The 17,418-nt window shown below is 45.3% G+C and overlaps 1 protein-coding gene across 4 annotated transcripts in view; it reads right to left on the reverse strand.

Moving 5' to 3' along the window:
• Window positions 1-14,914, reverse strand: part of RALY (RALY heterogeneous nuclear ribonucleoprotein) — a 99,680-nt gene extending 84,766 nt beyond the window's left edge. For 2 of the 4 annotated variants that reach the window (XM_080684721.1, XM_080684720.1), the window contains exon 1: window positions 14,694-14,894. The gene's annotated coding sequence lies outside the window, so the exon portion shown is untranslated. Of the gene's footprint in view, window positions 1-13,321; window positions 13,363-14,693 lie in introns of all 4 variants that reach the window. The other 2 variants (XM_080684722.1, XM_080684719.1) reach the window with 2 other exon arrangements.
• Between the last annotated feature and the right edge of the window lie 2,504 nt (window positions 14,915-17,418).

The raw sequence follows: 17,418 nt of genomic DNA on the forward strand, positions 1-17,418 counted from the left end.
GAGTGGGGAAAAGGAAAAATCAAAGACTTTGGAGATAAGATCTGTGTTGAAATCCAAGATTGCTATGAGGCCTTAGGCAAGTCATTCAACCTTTCTCAGTCTGTTTTCTCATCTGCAAAATATAAATAATACCTATTTTTGTAGGGTTTCCATGAGAATTAAAAGATACTGACCTGTAGCTACAACCACCAATTTTCAGGAAATACAGAGGATAGAGAAACATAAAACACACCAAGATGCAATGAGCAAAATTCAGAACATGGAAAACTCTAGAGGAAAAATGACTAGTTTCTTCAATAAATAAAAGGAAAAAAATAAACTTATAAATTAAAAGAGATTTAAAAGCTCTAACAACCAATTACGTGTGTAAAGTTTACATGAATCCTAATCAAACAAACTATAAAAATACTAGAGGCCCGGTGCACAAAATTCGTGCATGGGGGGGGGGTGTCCCTCAGCCCAGCCTGCATCCTCTCCAATCTGGGACCCATCAAGGGATGTCCGACTGCCCGTTTAGGCCCGATGGGGATCGGGCCTAAACGGGCAGTCGGACATCCCTATCACAATCCAGGACTGCTGGCTCCCAACTGCTCGCCTGCCTGCCTTCCTGATTGCCCTAACTGCTTCTGCCTGCCAGCCTGATCACCCCCTAACCACTCCCCTGCCAGCCTGTTTGCCCCTAACTGCCCTCCCCTGCAGGCCTGGTCACCCCTAACTGCCCTCCCCTGCAGGCCTGGTCCCCCCAAACTGCCCTCCCCTGCAGGCTTGATCACCCACAACTGCCCTACCTTGCAGGCCTGGTCCCTCCCAACTGCCCTCCCCTGCTGGCCATCTTGTGGTGGCCATCTTGTGTCCACATGGGGGCAGCCATCTTGTGTGTTGGAGTGATGGTCAATCTGCATATTACTCTTTTATTAGATAGGATAGAGGCCTGGTGCACGGGTGGGGGCTAGCTGGTTTGCCCTGAAGGGTGTCCCGGATCAGGGTGGGGGTTCCCTTGGGGTGTGGGGCGGCCTGGGTGAGGGGCCTGTGGTGGTTTGCAGGCCAGCCACGGCCCCTGGCGACCCAAGCTGAGGCCCTGGTATCTGGGGTTTATTTATCTTCTACAATTGAAACTTTGTAGCCTGGAGCGAAGCCAAGCCTTCTACTTGCTCCGAGGCGGCAGCCATTTCTCTTGGGATTTATGTATCTTCTATAATTGACACTTTGTAGCCTTAAGCGGAGGCCTGGGCCGGCCAGGGTGTGCGGAAAGCTTGGCTTCCTCCATCGCCGGGGGCAACCCTAGCCTCCTGCTCTTTCCAGCTCTGTGGCTGCCGCCATTTCTGTTTGGGTTTATGTATCTTCTATCATTGAAACTTTGTAGCCTTGAGTGGAGGCCTAGGCCGGCAAGGGCAGGCGGAAAGCTTGGCTTCCTCCATTGCTGGGGAAACCCAAGCCTTCCTCCTGCTCTCTGTGGCTGTAGCCATCTTGGTTGGGTTTATTTGCATATTCTCTCCTGATTGGCTGGTGGGCGTGGCTGGTGGGTGTAGCGGAATGATGGTTAATTTGCATATCACTCTTTTATTAGATAGGAAGAGTGTGACATTTATGAGACAACTGGAAATTTGAATACAATCTGGATTTTGATGGTATTATGGAATTGTTAAATTTCGTAAGGTATGATCATGGCATTGTGATTATGCTTTTTAGTCATCTTTTAGAAATATAGTAGGAAATATCCTATAAAATAAAAGGCTAATATGCAAATTGACCGATGGCAGAATGACTGAGCGACTGGTCGCTATGATGCACACTAACCACCAGAGGGCAGATGCTCAACCCAGGAGCGCCACTCAGCCAGAAGCAGGGCTCACGGCTGGCAAGCACAGGCTTCCACCTCCGCGGCAGCACTAAGGATGTCCAACTGACGGCTCCCAGACTGTGAGAGGGCACAGGCCGGGCTGAGGGAGAGGCTTAGTGCACCAGGACTCTAGTTTAAAGATAAAGTGATGGCTGAGATTTTCTTCAAAGCACAGGATGAGAAGGAGGTCAGGGTATAAATGAAGTAAGTTTGTGAACTTATAACTGTTGAAACTGAGTGATGCTTCATTAACCTATTCTGACTACTTTACATATGTTTGAAATTTTCCCTATTAAAAATAAAGAAGAATTGGTTAGGTTCAAATCCTAGCAATTCCATTTACTAGCTGTGTGACTATGGGCATATTTCTTAACTTCCTTATTTCTTAGTTCCCTATCTATATGGTAAGGATCAACAGAATCTAATTCTTAGGGTTGAGGTGAGAATAAATATAAAGATTTATATAATATATAAGAGTTTTATATATAGCCCTGACTGGTTTGGCTCAGTGGATAGAGCATCGGCCTGCGGACTGAAAGGTCCCAGGTTTGATTCCGGTCAAGGGCATGTACCTTGGTTGCGGGCACATCACCACTGGGAGGTGTGCAGGAGGCAGCTGATTGGTGTTTCTCTCTCATTGATGTTTCTAACTCTCTATTCCTCTCCCTTCCTCTCTGTAAAAAAAATCAATAAAATATATTTTTTTAAAAAAGAGTTTTATATATAAATATACTTATAAATTTATAGACATAATATATTTTATATAAAATGTATATATAATATAGTAACCTTCAGTATGAATCAGCTCTATTAGTATGAACACAAGGTACTAACTATGCTATCTTGACAGAGTAGGCACTCAATTCATGGTAGCTATCCTATATAATAATCTAATAAAAGAGAAATATGTAAATTGACTATACCTCCATGATGCCCACCAGCCAATCAGGAGGGAATATGCAAATTATCAGGACAAATATGGCGGCGGCCCCGCCCCCCAGCCACTCGTGCACCAGGCCTCTAGTTATTAATATGAAAGGCAGTTAGGTGTAGAACCTAGGACACATTTTTAATCAAGTACTTGACTAGTGTCCTCAACAGAAAGCCTAGATACGCTCTGGTGAATGGCAGCTCTAACACACCCACCCCCCCACACACACACCGCTGCCGGTCTTTCCTGACAAATACCCCAGGCCCTGACAGAGGATGAGGCACTGACTAATGTTTAACATGAAAGTGATGCTCTCTGGGAGCAGACAGGGCCACCTTATTTCCCCCAACCAGGTAATTTAAGGTACATTTTCTAATATTTGCTGACAGAACAAAGGAGTAAGGCTCTAAGACATGATCAATATTCATGCCAGCCTTCAAAATGATTTGGTAAAACTACAGAAAATAAACATCCTGCTAGAGTCCACCCGGCAGGGTAAAAGCTGACAAAGAAATGACAATTTTTCCCTGAGCAAATACACATGTAATAGATGAGCTCTGAAAGACTAAGCTCTTTAGGTCTTGGCATTTCCTACCTTCCCTTTCATTTTAAAAGAAGACAAACTCTCTTTTGACACACTTCAAGTATGACTGTTTGCTGGATTAATTTCTTCCCTGAAATGATGTAATTATAGGCAAACTTATTCTCAAATTCTATCCAGTTTAAATACAAATTGGCTTGGGAACAGTATGACCTTTTCCACCTGCTCCAAGAGGCTATGAGAAGGCATCACCCGCCCTTAAAGTATGGATCACATACTCCCCCCTACTCATTAGCAGGAATATATCATCTAGTCACAAAAAAAACATTTGTGTTTTTGCTCAGTTGTTCCTATTGCACAGAATGTCCTCTCTCCATCTCTGCAATCTAAATCTCCTGTGTACATACCTTCTGGAAAAAAGGGAAGGTAGGAGAGAAGCACAGCAACTAAGAAAAGATATCTGGGTATTGCTTCTAGGTAGTCCAGAAGATATAGTCCAGACACAGAAATATTGGTGTTTCATAATTTAAGAGCTCAAGTCTAGGCAAAATATTAGAAATTTGAATGGCCTGGATAATATACAGTCACTATGCTAATCCTACAAGGCCCAGCTCAAATACTCACTCCTCCATAAATGTTCCCTGGGCACCATATCCCAACAAATGAAGCAATCCCTTCCTCTCTGAACTCGCCAATCACTTTACTCCTTTATTGTACTGCTACCTGAGAATTCATATTATGGTTCTTTATTTTTTTTTATTTTTTTTTTTTTTTAAATATATTTTATTGATTTTTTACAGAGAGGAAGGGAGCGGGATAGAGAGTTAGAAACATCGATGAGAGAGAAACATCGATCAGCTGCCTCCTGCACACTCCCTACTGGGGATGTGCCCGCAACCAAGGTACATGCCCTTGACCGGAATCGAACCTGGGACCTTGAGTCCGCAGGCCGACGCTCTATCCACTGAGCCAAACTGGTTAGGGCATATTATGGTTCTTTAAAATCACTTCTATAACTATACACTAACCAGAATGGCTTAAAATGAAAAAAGACAGACAATGCTAAGTGTTGACAAGGACATTGAGCAACAGGAATTCTCTTACACACCGCTGATAAGAGTGTAATCTGGTATGCCTTTGCAAATAACTAAAGCTGAACATACACCTAACTACCCTATCACTGAGTATGAGGTCGGAGAACACTCACTCACTGCTCCCCCTAAACAGTTTGCCTCCAGTCTTTTGCTCCAACACTGCCGTGTCTAAATGCTTCCATCATTCTTTCTTTCAGTCCTAGAGGCTGGTTCAGACCACTCTTCACATCACTCCAGCCCAGAAAGCTCTCCTATGGAAAAATCTGCCATTTACCTATTACCTTTGACAAATGACTCATGGATTCTTCACATATAAATTACATCATCTGATTTTATAATACAGTTTTAGTAACCTTATTAACTTGCTCCTCACAATAACATTGTGCAAAAAGCAAGATACAGACTATTAGTCCCATTTTATAGATGAGAAAATCCAGTTTACCTGGCCAAATTAGTTCCAGGGAATAAGAGTAGACCTTAGGCTTCCGAACCAAGCCCTCTACACCAAATGCCTTACTGTGAGCCACATCTTCATGGTTATCTAATCTCCTCAAAGTCCATAGGTTCCCTGAAGGTATGAGTATGCTAAGACATTTACTAGCATATCCTTCAGAGCACAAAGGAAGGCACTCAGTGGGCTCCATACATTTTGGCCAATTTATTTCAATTTTGTACCCAACCTTTGAGGATGAACAGGCATTAGTCCCTTTTTTTCTAGACCTCACAGGCAATCCTAAATTGTTGGAAGAAAGCATGAACACAATACAGCATCCCAAATTAACTTTTCTTTTTTGAGGGTAGAGACAAGGGAAGAGAAAGAACCTTTAAAGATTAGGGTAAGCTCAACGGTCCCTCAACTTCCTAGAGCTCCATGCTGTGACGTGTTCAAAGAAGGCTAGCAAAGACCATAGGAATGGGCTTCAAGAACCACAATTTAGCCCTAGTTGGTTTGGCTCAGTAGACAGAGCTTTGGGCTGCGAACTGAAGGGTCTCGGGTTTGATTCCAGTCAAGGGCACATGCCCGGGTTGTGGGCTTGATCCCCAGTAGGGGGCATGCAGGAGGCAGCCAATCAATGATTCTCTCTCATCATTGATGTTTCTATCTCTCCCTCTCTGAAATCAATAAAATATATTTAAAAAACAAAAAAAGAACCACAATATAGTCCTGGCTGGTGTTGCTCAGTGGTTATACTGTCAGCCCAAGGACAGAAGAGTCTCGGGTTCGATTCCCAGTCAAGGAAATGTACCTGGTTTGCAGGTTTGATCCGGGCCCTGGCAGGGTACGTGCAGGAAGCAACCAATTGATGTAGCTCTTTCACATCAATGTCTCTCTCTCTCTCATATAAATAAATAGGAAATATCCATGGGGGAGGATTAACAACAACAAAAATTTAAGAACCACAATTTAATCATAATTGATAAGTCACAAATTGATCAAATACTATACCTCATATAATTTGAAACTATACCTCATATAATTCCACGTGTAAGTAAAATAGTTATTTTATTTTTAAACTGAAATATAATGAACATTATAAAACTTAAAATGATTCCACAGAAATTTAATTTTCTTCATTCCCAAATAAAAAGCTAGATAACATTAAATATTTCTGTAATTCAGCCAGAGAACTGAGAATAGTGAAAGCACTAGGCAAATGTTTGAACATCCAAACCTGAATGTTGTCCCCTACCCTAACATTCTTGACTTTACACACTGGATATTGGACACCTCAGCAAGAGGATGCTAGTAAATATCTAGATAACAGGCAGAGGAAGTGGGGGAGGGAAAGCCAAAAATAAATCTAAACAATATAGTCAAAATTCAAACAGGTCTCCTTGCATAGTCATATATCCATCAATTTTGCTATTTCCAGTCTAAACCTTCAACCCAAATATCTGAGCCAGGGCAGCAGGGTTAGGAAGCAGCTTGGATCTCTTGTACTTACCTGTCTCTCTCTCAAGACTGAAAATAATTTGTGGGCAGCAATCATATCTTGCTTAATTTTTATGTTCTCCCTAAGGAGAACACATAGTAGGTACTCCAAATTCCTGGGATAAATGATTAAGCTTAGGAATGGAAAGCAGTTGGACTTCTAAGCATAATCATGTTATAACAGCTAGGCAAACTACTTAGCATGATAACTCTACCTAAAACCCTAATTTTAGTAATTGATGTGAAAATCAATTTAGGATGAGCCTTTAAGGTCTGAAAAAAAGATATTGTGTTCAACTGATTAAGGCATAGCTATCATTATTGTACTGATAGTACCGTTCCTCAGTGCCAGCTTATAGCTATCTGCAAGAACAAAGTCCCAAAGCTTTAAAATGGTCTATGAAAGCAGGGAACAACATTTGATTTCTCAGTGCAACATGATCATACCTTCCAGAAAAAAAACCCAGACCTAGAGAAACAATGAGTTATGGAAATTATACTTTTAAATCTACTGCTGAGCTTGCTTTCTCACTAACACAAAGAATTACAAAGGAAACTAGACAAACAAACAAACAAACAAACATCATGCAAACAGTACCTTTCACTAGGCTTAGTGAAATTCTTAATAAAACAAATAAACAGGAGACAGCTAAATACCAGATAAATGCCTCTAGAATGAAGGAAACCTAGCCAATAACATAAAGTTTCTAAACCTGGCCTTTAAATAAAGCAATGATTCTTACCTTGACAAACAGAACTAGTATTCAGTCTCTACAGATGGCATTTCAAAGGCCAGGTAAGCTCATTTAGAGATATCTACCTCATAAAGCTAAAACTCCAAGGAAATGCAAATTTCTGGTCTAGTGTTTCTCCAGTCCTGACTTAGTGTTTGTGAATCTCTATTAGTGTTTTTTACTTTCCCTTTATTATCTGATTTTAAACAGTTTGCTACATATTTAAATGTTTGTTTTTTTTTACAGTCATGGACTCCAAGTTCGTCCCATGGGACAACAGCTCCAAGTTTATAACGGAACTCAGCAGACAATTTGATAAATTCATCTCACAAGCTATTTTTCAGCAATCTGTCCATTCTAAAAAGCAATATCCATCAGTTGATATAGTGAAAGGTATCTGTGAACCCAGAATTTAACCCTCTGAGTATTATCAATGCTCTAGCAAAGCCCTTTCTCCTTCCAGTGATGAATTCTTAAGCCACTTCCATAAAACCAAAAATTTAGACTGTTAAGAGGTAAAAATATTATTCAGGATTATCTAGTCCAACCTCCTTGTTTTACAGACAGAAAGACTGAGATCCTAGAGAGTATTAAGTAATTACAATTAATGTGAGTCTGGCAAGCATCAAAAGCCCACTGAATGCTACTTCCCCCATTGGAACTGCACTGGGCATATTGGGAGGATGGCCAGATTTGCACCTTGGTCAGTGAAGCACTCCAAATACATGTGTTTGAGCCTCAGAAAATCTGAGTAGTCAACCACAAACTCTCTACCCCTGCCCCAGCATAGAGAACAGGGTGCAGTGGACAGCCTATATGGCTCTCTGGGGATGCAGACTAGGGATAATATCCCATCCTTCTTACCCTCCTTTCAGGAGATACAGCACATTTATTCACAAGAAGGCCATTATGAAGTGACAGAAAGATACTAAAACGCAGAAGGAAAAGGAAGGGCTATCAAAACAAGTCAGAAAAGATAAGAATGACACTTGGCAGATGCCTGACTCTATTATTCACTTGAGTGAGGAGGGGAATGTGACTAGAGAGAAACTTCCAATCCTTTTCTATCCCCAGCCTCCCAGATTATTTTATGAGGAAACAGGCCAAAGAAGAAAGGGGGCTTTGCCAAGCCCACACACTGAGTTAGCAGCAGGGACCAGGTCAAATGATCCTTAGGCTCATGGCTAGGCTCACCATCTATCTCACTGCCCCTCTCTCTCTAGTCCTAAGAGTCTGTGAGCTACACCACATCACAGATCTGAAACTTTCCTTACAGTAGACAGTGGGCAGCTGCAAGACAGCATCCTAACATTACTGCTGCCATCGTCTCCCTTCCAGTTGTACATTTTATACATGAATCTAAAATTGAATAAAACTAGGCTTTTATAGACACTCATGTGAAAACCCTCCTATCTCCACCCTTACCCCCCTACCATAGCCTAAGAAAAAAGAGGAAAAAGGAAGGAAAGAGAAGAGAGAAGGGGAGGGGAGTGAGAGAGAAGAAGAAAAAAATTCCTCCCCAACAGATATTTTGTCTAAATCATCATCTAGAATCATAAAATGTTATTGCTAGAAGGGACCCTTGGAGTCATCTTAATTCTTTTCTATCATTATTCAAATGAATAAGCCTGGATCTTTGCCACCTGACAAAAAGACTGGAGCACAGAGCAGGATCTCCTGACTCTTGTCCCTAATGAAATCCCTCCTAGTCCTTCCCCATCCTGCCCTGCCCACCCCACTCTCTCCCACCACCACTGTATCTAAGCTACTGAACCCTGAGCCCTTCTGAATGTGAGATCCTCAAAACACCAGTAAAGCTATGTTTTACTGGTCTTTGTTTTCCCAGTGCCTAGCAGACAGTAAACAGAGTTGACTTAGAGAGGTACACACTAGTACATGGAGAACAGTGCCAAATGAAACTGTCTTGAGAAAACGTAAGGTTTCCTTGGCTTAACCATAGCAGTCTTCAGAGCTGTGCAGTGCCTGGATGTCTAGGATCCAATATTTCCATTCTTCCAAAACTAGTGTTTACATCCAGTTTATCCAGGGATCGTTATCCAGTAGTTACCAGATTTGCTGCCTCACTTCTGCTCTCCTGGCCATCCCCACAAAGAACTAGGATCAGCAGTAAGAAGACCCTGCATGAGAAACCTCCCCCCTCTCTTATGTGCTCCTTCTCCTGTGTCCTCACCTCAATAAATAGTATTCCCATCTATATGGCTTCACCAAGTAAAAATCTAGAAGTCATCCTTGATCTCTTCCTTACCATCCACACCAACAATCTTTGATTCTCATTGCTCAATTCCATTTTCTTCCTACAACCTTCTCTCCCTGCCGCCACATACACATCCATTATCTTCATTTGAAACACCATCACCTCTTACTGCAACAGCCTAGACTGGTCTCCTTGACTATGGTGCTCTATCCCTCAAATCCACTCCCCAAATAGGTAGCTAAAGTTATCTTTCTAAATGCACTGAGGACCATGGCCCCCTCACCTTGAAATAAAGTCCAAACTCCTCAACCCAGGCTACAAGGCCCTTTCATAACTTGGCCTCTGCTCTGCCTATCTTGCTAGTCTCATCTCTTGTCACATCCACCCATTTCATGCCTTATGCTCCACCCAGGAACCTTGAGAAACTTATTTAACCCCAGGGTCTGTTTCTTTACCTACATAATAGATACTGTACCTCTCAAGGTATGAGAAGAAATGAACTAACACGTGTTAAATGCTTAGAACAATACCTGGTAGCTAAAGGGGCCATAAGTCTCATCTATTACCTCTACCATCTCTAGACTTGCTATTCCTTCTGCCTACAACAGTCTTATGTCTCCTCCTTGACTCCCCAATCTCTTTTCCTGAGGTGTAGGCTTAGCCAACTTCTCTGAGGAAGCCTTCCCTGACCCTCCAAGGCTGAGTTATTTGTCACTCCTCCAAGCTTTCATGGTGCTTGTCCCTGTCAAAATACTTGTCACACTGCCTGTTTTCTTGCCTGTATGTCTTCCCCACCAGGCTGTATATACCCAAATCTCTACGCTTAGTACTACCCATAGCATGCTTAACAATAGTTCAGTAAATGAAAATCTTTCCAAGAATGAGGTGCCCAATGAAAGAGAATCTCAACAGGTAGCCAATCCAAATGTTGGCCAGGTGGCTACCTGGCCTACATGACTTTAAAGCCCCTGAAATACAAGATGCTATCCAATAAACAAGTCAGAACACTCTGACTTCATTATCACACTTAGGGGTTTGGACTTCAATATGGAGGAAATGTTGGGCCATCAGATTTTTTTAAGGAAAGAGCAACATGCTCAGATCTGTGTATTGCCCTATTACCCATCTCTGGAACACACCCCTTCCCTGCTGGTATCAGGACAAAATTCCAACTACTCATCTCAAACATAAATACCACATCCCAACCCAAGTAAAGGCACAGAAACAGAGAATTTTGAGAGGCTAAATATGGCATTTAACTCTATCTTAACCACCTGTAAGCAATGAGGATCCATAAACACCATCTAGAAAACCCCAAAAGCTAATCCCTCTTGTGTGCCTTTATGGAAAAAGGAGAGTGCAAAGAGGGAGCATTTCATCAAGATAATCCATTTACTTGTCCTGAGTAGTTCTGATCTGAACTGCTGTCATAGCACTGCTATTCATGATCACTGAAGCTCCATATGCCCAAACCTGATAGTCAGAAAGGCAGATGCAAACAAGGCAAGGGTCCTCTTGGTTCTATTTCAAGGGTAAGAGGTCTCTTTGGAAGATACAGAAGGGGTGAGTAGAAATCTCGAAAAACACTTCAGTAATAGGGAAATTCACAGAGTTCGGGGAAAAGGAAGTTAACCAGAGGTACAACCAGGCCTGGGTTCCTGCTCTGGGGCTGCATGCCACATTCTACTGTAAATTCAGACTAGTAATCATTTTGTATTTACAGAGCACCCTAAGGTTAAGGGAAGCACTAAAAGTACCAACTTTGCCAATCACAAAAGGACAAATATTGTATTATTCTACTTATATGAGATACCTAGAGCAGTCAAATTCATAAACACAGAAAATGGACTGGTGGTTGCCAGGAGCTGGGGGAAGGGAGGAATAGGGAGTTAGTATTTAATAGGTACAGTTTCAATTGAGGAAGACAAAAAAATTCTAAATGGATGGTGGTGATGGTTGCACTACAATGTAAATGTACTTAATGCACAGAACTATACATGTAGAAATGGTAAATTCTATCTTAATTATATTTTCACAAAATAAAGCACACCAGCTTTAAAGTTATACTAGAGGCCCATTGCACGAAGATTCGTGCAAGAATAGGCCTTCCTTCCCCTGGCTGCTGGCCCTGGTTTTCCTCCAGCACCCGGGACCCAGGCCTTCACTCCAGCCGTGTTCGTTCCAGCCAGAGCCTCCAGTGTTCACTCCGGCTGGAGCCTTCAGTCTTCACTCCGGCCAGAGCGCTGCTCCTATAGCTCCCTCCGCCCCCCGCCCTCCCTTTCATAGCAGGCATCCTGCCCCACCTGGCTGCTCCGTGCCTGCATATGCAAATTAACCCATCATTTGGGTTGATTTGCATACTCACTCCTGACTGGCTGGTGGGCATCACAGAGGTATGGTCAATTTGCATATTTCTCTTTTATTAGTGTAGATTGTCTCTGAGAAGTCATGTAACCTCTCTAAGCCTGTTTCTTCGTCTGTAAAACAGGGATAATAATAATATCTAAGTCACACAGTTCCTCCAAGAATTAAATGTTCCACAGAAAGTCCTTAGTCCAGTGACTGGCACATGGTAAGTGCTTAATAAATATTAGCTACTATTTCTACTACTCACAACTACTACAATGCACTTTCTTTTTTTTTAAATATATTTTATTGACTTTTTACAGAGAGGAAGGGAGAGGGATAGAGAATTAGAAACATCAGTGAGAGAGAAACATCGATCAGCTGCCTCCTGCACACCCCCTACTGGGGATGTGCCGCAACCAAGGTACATGCCCTTGACCGGAATCGAATCTGGGACCCTTGAGTCCACAGGCCGACGCTCTATCCACTGAGCCAAACTGGTTAGGGCTACTACAATGCACTTTCATAGACATTTTTCATAGTGCCTACACAACCCTGTGAGAGTTCACAGATAAGGAAATTGAGGCTCAGAGAGCCAAAATGAAAGGCTTAGATGATTTTACATCAAATCCTCTGCCCAGGAGAGGTTTCTGTCCTGTCCTCGCCATTTTATTCAGTGATGTAAGGCAGTGCTCTTAGCTATAAAAAACGCTAACTCCCTCACAGGACTGGATTAGAAATGAAATCAGATAATGGTAACAGAAGAGTATTATAAAGTAGTAGACAATAAAATTGGTGACTTATGGGAACTAGCATATCTGAGCACAAAACCTGGTCTCCTTCTAATGCTAAACTTGAGCATGGAGAGTGGCTGAGACTAAACTTCCTTGTGATTTCAATATACTCAGGATTCCTGGTCTTAAGGCCTGCATAAGTAATTTAATGCCCTTTCAAAAGGTAGCAAGGGCCCAGCCAGGTGGCTCAGTGGTTGAGTGTCAACCTATGAACCAGGAGGTCACAGTTCACTTCCAGGTCAGGGCACATGCCCAGGTTGCAGGACCAATTCTCAGTGTGGGTTGTGCAGGAGGCAGCCGATCAATGATTTGCTCTCATCATTGATGTTTCTATCGCTCTTCCCTTCTCCCTTCCTCCCTGAAATTAGTAGAAATATATTTTTAAAAAATAAAAAAGGTAGCAAGGTATGGTAGAAATAAAAATACTACTGGACTGAGAAGCAGAAGACTTGGAATTTTACTTCTGATTCTGTCACTAAGGCAGTCTGTGAATTTATTTATTTGTTTATTTTTTAAGTGCATGTGCCCTGACCAGGATTCAAATAGTGACCTCCTGGTTCATAGGTTGACGCGCTCAACAACTAAGCCACCCGGCAGGGCCTGTCTGTGAATTTAGACTTACTTCCCCTTTCCAAGGTTCGGTTAAATGGGAAGGCGGGTGGGCAGACTGAAAAGCTGTACCAGATGACCTGTAAGACCCCTTCCAGTTCCTACACACCACAACTCCTAATTCCAGAATATTGGAAAGGGGCGAGCAGAGCAGACCTCTGGACTCCAAAGAACTAATGCAAACATCAAGAGACTCCTCAAGACCTGGCCTAGAAACTGCCCTGCCTGATTTTTAGACACTCCCAACACCACCATCAAACACATTGAAAAATTAAAATACTTGCCAAAGTTAATTTTAGTTCACTTTTACTCCTCTGGGTCTTATCTGAAAATAGAAGAAACAAAACCCTATTTGAAGGCAGAGAGCTGAAGCAGTTGACTTAAGCCACTTCCTGCTCCTCCTTCCCCAACTAGGAATTATACATCTGAACACTATAGAGAATATTCAAGGTTTGGAGGAAAGAACATGCCATAAACGAAATAGAGGATGGACCTCACTGTTTATAATGACTTAAGCTTTCCTTGAGCCAAAAACCCAGGGAACCTCAGTGTGCTTGAGATCTGCAGTCTCCTACATCCATCAACTTCTAATGGGAAATACTAGGGGAAAAATCCATAGTAACGTCCTTCTCTTGGACCTCCAGTAGCCCCAGAATGGGATTTCATCCATAGAATAGTGGCACTGGCCCAGGAATCAGGGAGAAAGAGCTACGTGTTTAACAGCGTCACCCAAGGGTTACGTCAAATCCCCTCTGACAGATGGCTCACCCTAATAAACAACAGGTACTAGCACCGGCTTTACACTTCGGTGGCTACTAACTGTGATTTGAAGCCAATTCTTTCACCTCTCTGCACCTTGATTTCTCCTTGTGTATTGGGGATAACCCAGGAAGGCCGCTGTGAGCATTAACTGAAATAAGACTTGTGAAATTCCTGAGTCAAGTCCATTAAATTGTACCTGTTGGTATTAAACGCTTCTCTCACATATTAGTTTCCCTCCCGGAATCTACAAACACCCTTCGAGGCAACTTTCTATATTTACCCCATTTCACCGAGGGGCAAACTGAGGCTCGGCCGAGAAGGGGGCGGCGTTACGTGCGGAACACAGCCGCAGCTCGAGGGCCTGTTGTCGATCCTCTCCAAGCCCAAGGTGTGTCACGGGCCCAGGACCCGCACAAGTGGGGGCTGAGGAGGCGCTCGGGCCCGTGGGGAGCGAGGCAGGTCCAGTTCTGCGCGCCGCCGGGAGCCCGCAGACCCAGCCCGAGGCCTCCCCCGCCGGCCTCTAATTCCCCCGCCTCCCCTTGCGGGGCGGGGCGCGAGCACAAAAGACTCCAACTTCCTAGCGGGCGCGGGCCCACCCCGCCAACTCCGGACCCCGGACCCAGGCCGGGCCCGCGGGCAGGCAGCGGCCAAGGAACGCGGGGCGGCCAGGAGCGGGCGTGGATGGGCCGGGCGGCGACCCAGGGCGGCGGGCCCGGGAGGGTAGGAGCTGAGGGAGGGGCCAGGAGTTACTCCGGCTCGCGGGACTCCCAGGATGGCAAAAAAAAAGAGTTTCTAAAAATAGGCAGCGGCCCGCGCGAAGAAGTGGGCGACCAAAAAGGAACAAGGGACACCCCCCTCGTCACCCCTAAGGAGACGCCCTCGGCTCCCACTCACCCGTGCCGAGGTCTAGAGGCAGCCGCGCGGCGCGGAAGGCGGTGCCGCCGCACTCGGGGGCGGAAGGGAGGGAGAAGGCGGGCCCGGCCGCGGCGTGAGAGTTGAGCACACGCGCGGGAGTCACTCCCGCCGCCGCCGCCCCCTCAGCTCTCAGATCTGCCCGTCCCGCTCCCGCACCCCTCGCGCGCGCCTAGCCGCACTGACAGCGGCGCGGGCCCCGCAGCCGCGAGCCCTTCCCTCGGCCGGTACCACCGACGCGCGCGGGGGTGGGGGAGCCCCGAGCGACTTCCCTCTAGTCCGCCCGCCGGCTGCTCGGGCCCTAGCCCCGGGCTCTCCCTCTCCTCCTCCACTGTCTGCCTCCAGGGAAGGACGAGGCAACACACATTCGAGGAGACCACAGCCTCGCGCTGACACAGCCCGGCTCCCCAAGCGCTGGGCTCTCCGCCGCCTCAGCGAGGCTTTGGAAAGGTCCGGAGCCGCGGCGAGGAGAGGAGGGAGGCGGGGCCGGGGCGGGAACCTGGGGAGGCGGGGCCGGAGCGAGAAGAGAGGCTCGTTCACACCCGTCGAAGATGGGCTGGGACTGAGGGGGTGACGGTGCCAGAAAAGAGAGGAGCACGAGGCTAGAGTGGGAGACAGTAGAGGCTCTCGCAAAGCGGGAGCCCGGCCAGTGTTTGAAAGGAGGGGCTGGGGGCGGGGCTAAAGGGAGGCGGTGCCCAGAGGAGGAGTCAAGGGTGGAGGAAAGCTCGGGCGCGGCTGGGCTATAAGGAAGCCCAGGAGAAAAGACTGAAGCGAGACAGGAGGAGAGCCGGAAGGAGGCGTAACCCAAAGGAGGATCGCAGGGGTGGTGCTGGGAGGGCGAGCCGCCCAAACAAATCCGCGGGGGCGGTGCCCTAGGGATGCACGAGAGACCTAGTGGGCAGGAGCACCGAGTTTTTTCACTTTCAAGGAACCAAGTGCTTAGTGTGGGAGAGGATCGCTCCTCACTGCCTAGGCTGCGACTGGGCGGAGAGGCGGCCTTGAGCGTGGATCTGGGAGGAGGTGCCTCCCCCACCTAAAAAAGAGGTCTGCCCTAGCCGGTTTGCTCAGTGGTTAGAGCAGGGGTGGGCAAACTTTTTGACTCGAGGGCCACAATGGGTTCTTAAACTGGACCGGAGGGCCGGAACAAAAGCATGGATGGAGTGTTTGTGTGAACTAATATAAATTCAAAGTAAACATCATTACATAAAAGGGTACGGTCTTTTTTTTTTTATTTCAATAGTTTTATTCATTTCAAACATTTTAACAAGAAGAATGTAAACACTAATTATTATAATTTGAAACTTCAAAAAATGGAGGAATCATAGCACAATAACATACCTTATATTGAAGATGGCAAAGGCAAAATAAAATTGCCTAACAAAGGAAAGGTACAAAAGCCTTTCAAATTAAACTTAAATATAATAAAATAATTTAAAACTAAAACAAATAGAAAAGAACAAAATGTGTAAACAGTAAATTAAACATTTTCTTTAGTGCAACTTCCAAATTATGCCCGGGACGTAGATGTAGATGGCAATGTAGACTGGGTTGAAAGGTTTTTGGTCTTTAAAACATCAACTTCAGTGGGAACAGTGTTGTTGGTCTCCTTTTTAGCTAATGTTCTGATACTGTGCTCTCCAGGGCCGTGTCTCCCTACATTACCACGATAACGTGTCTACGCATTCCCAGGGTGATGTCGGGGGACGCGTCCACAGGCATTACAAGGAGCCTCTGGAAGATTGAGAGGTTGTTCCTTCTACTGAATGGGCGGATATAAATCCGCCCACTCAGAAGAAGGAGCTGCGGCCGTGTTTCCCGACGTTGCCATGTTAATACTGCTGCTGGTGAAGGAGCGGAGGGGAGAGCAAGAGAATCCTCCGCTCTTTCGGCTCCATGGGCCGGATAGAACAGCCGAACGGGCCGGATCCGGCCCACGGGCCGTAGCTTGCCCACGGCTGGGTTAGAGCATGGGCCTGGGGACTGAAGGGTCCCCGTTGGATTCTGGTCAAGGATACAAGCTCGGGTTGTGGGCTGGATCCCCAGTAGGGGGCGTGCAGGAGGCAGCCCATCAATGATTCTCATCATTGATGTTTCTATCTCTCCCTCTCTCTTCCTCTTGGAAATTAATAAAAATATATTTTTTAAAAAGAAGTCAAATTAAGTTTACCTTTATCCTTCTGGGGTGCAGGTACTGTTTTATAACTTGACCTGGGTGGTGGTCCTCCTTCTCCTGTCGGAAACCCTCACCTCCACTTCCAGCCTCCAGGACTCAGACAGAGGGGTCTTCCAAGAGCACACAGGGACCATTGCCCTTCAGTCCTTAGCTATAGACCTCCCTGAAGGCTGGGAATTGTCCAGATTCTCCATGCGTCTTCCAATATGTGATATCGTGGTTGTATTTTTCACATCGCTTCCTCCAGAACCTAAGAGCCTGGATTCCCGAGAGCCTGGCAGAGCTTGAACTGAACCTTGGCTCTGCGAGAACAGCAGTTACAGCTCCACTTGTGTTTTTTGAACTCAGTGTCTTGCTTCAAAAGGAAAAGAAACCAGATTAAGGAGAAGGTGACACTGAGACCAAAGCCAGGAACTTTCTTCCCCCACCTCTTCCAAATTCCGGTTCCTTATGCCTCCCTCAGGTCTCTGCCTAAATATCATCTCCTGGAAGAGGTTTTCCCTGAACACCACCTCCCTTGCCATGAAGGCTTGC

The sequence above is a fragment of the Plecotus auritus genome (assembly GCF_963455305.1).
Source record: "Plecotus auritus genome assembly, chromosome: 8".
NCBI lineage: Eukaryota > Metazoa > Chordata > Mammalia > Chiroptera > Vespertilionidae > Plecotus > Plecotus auritus.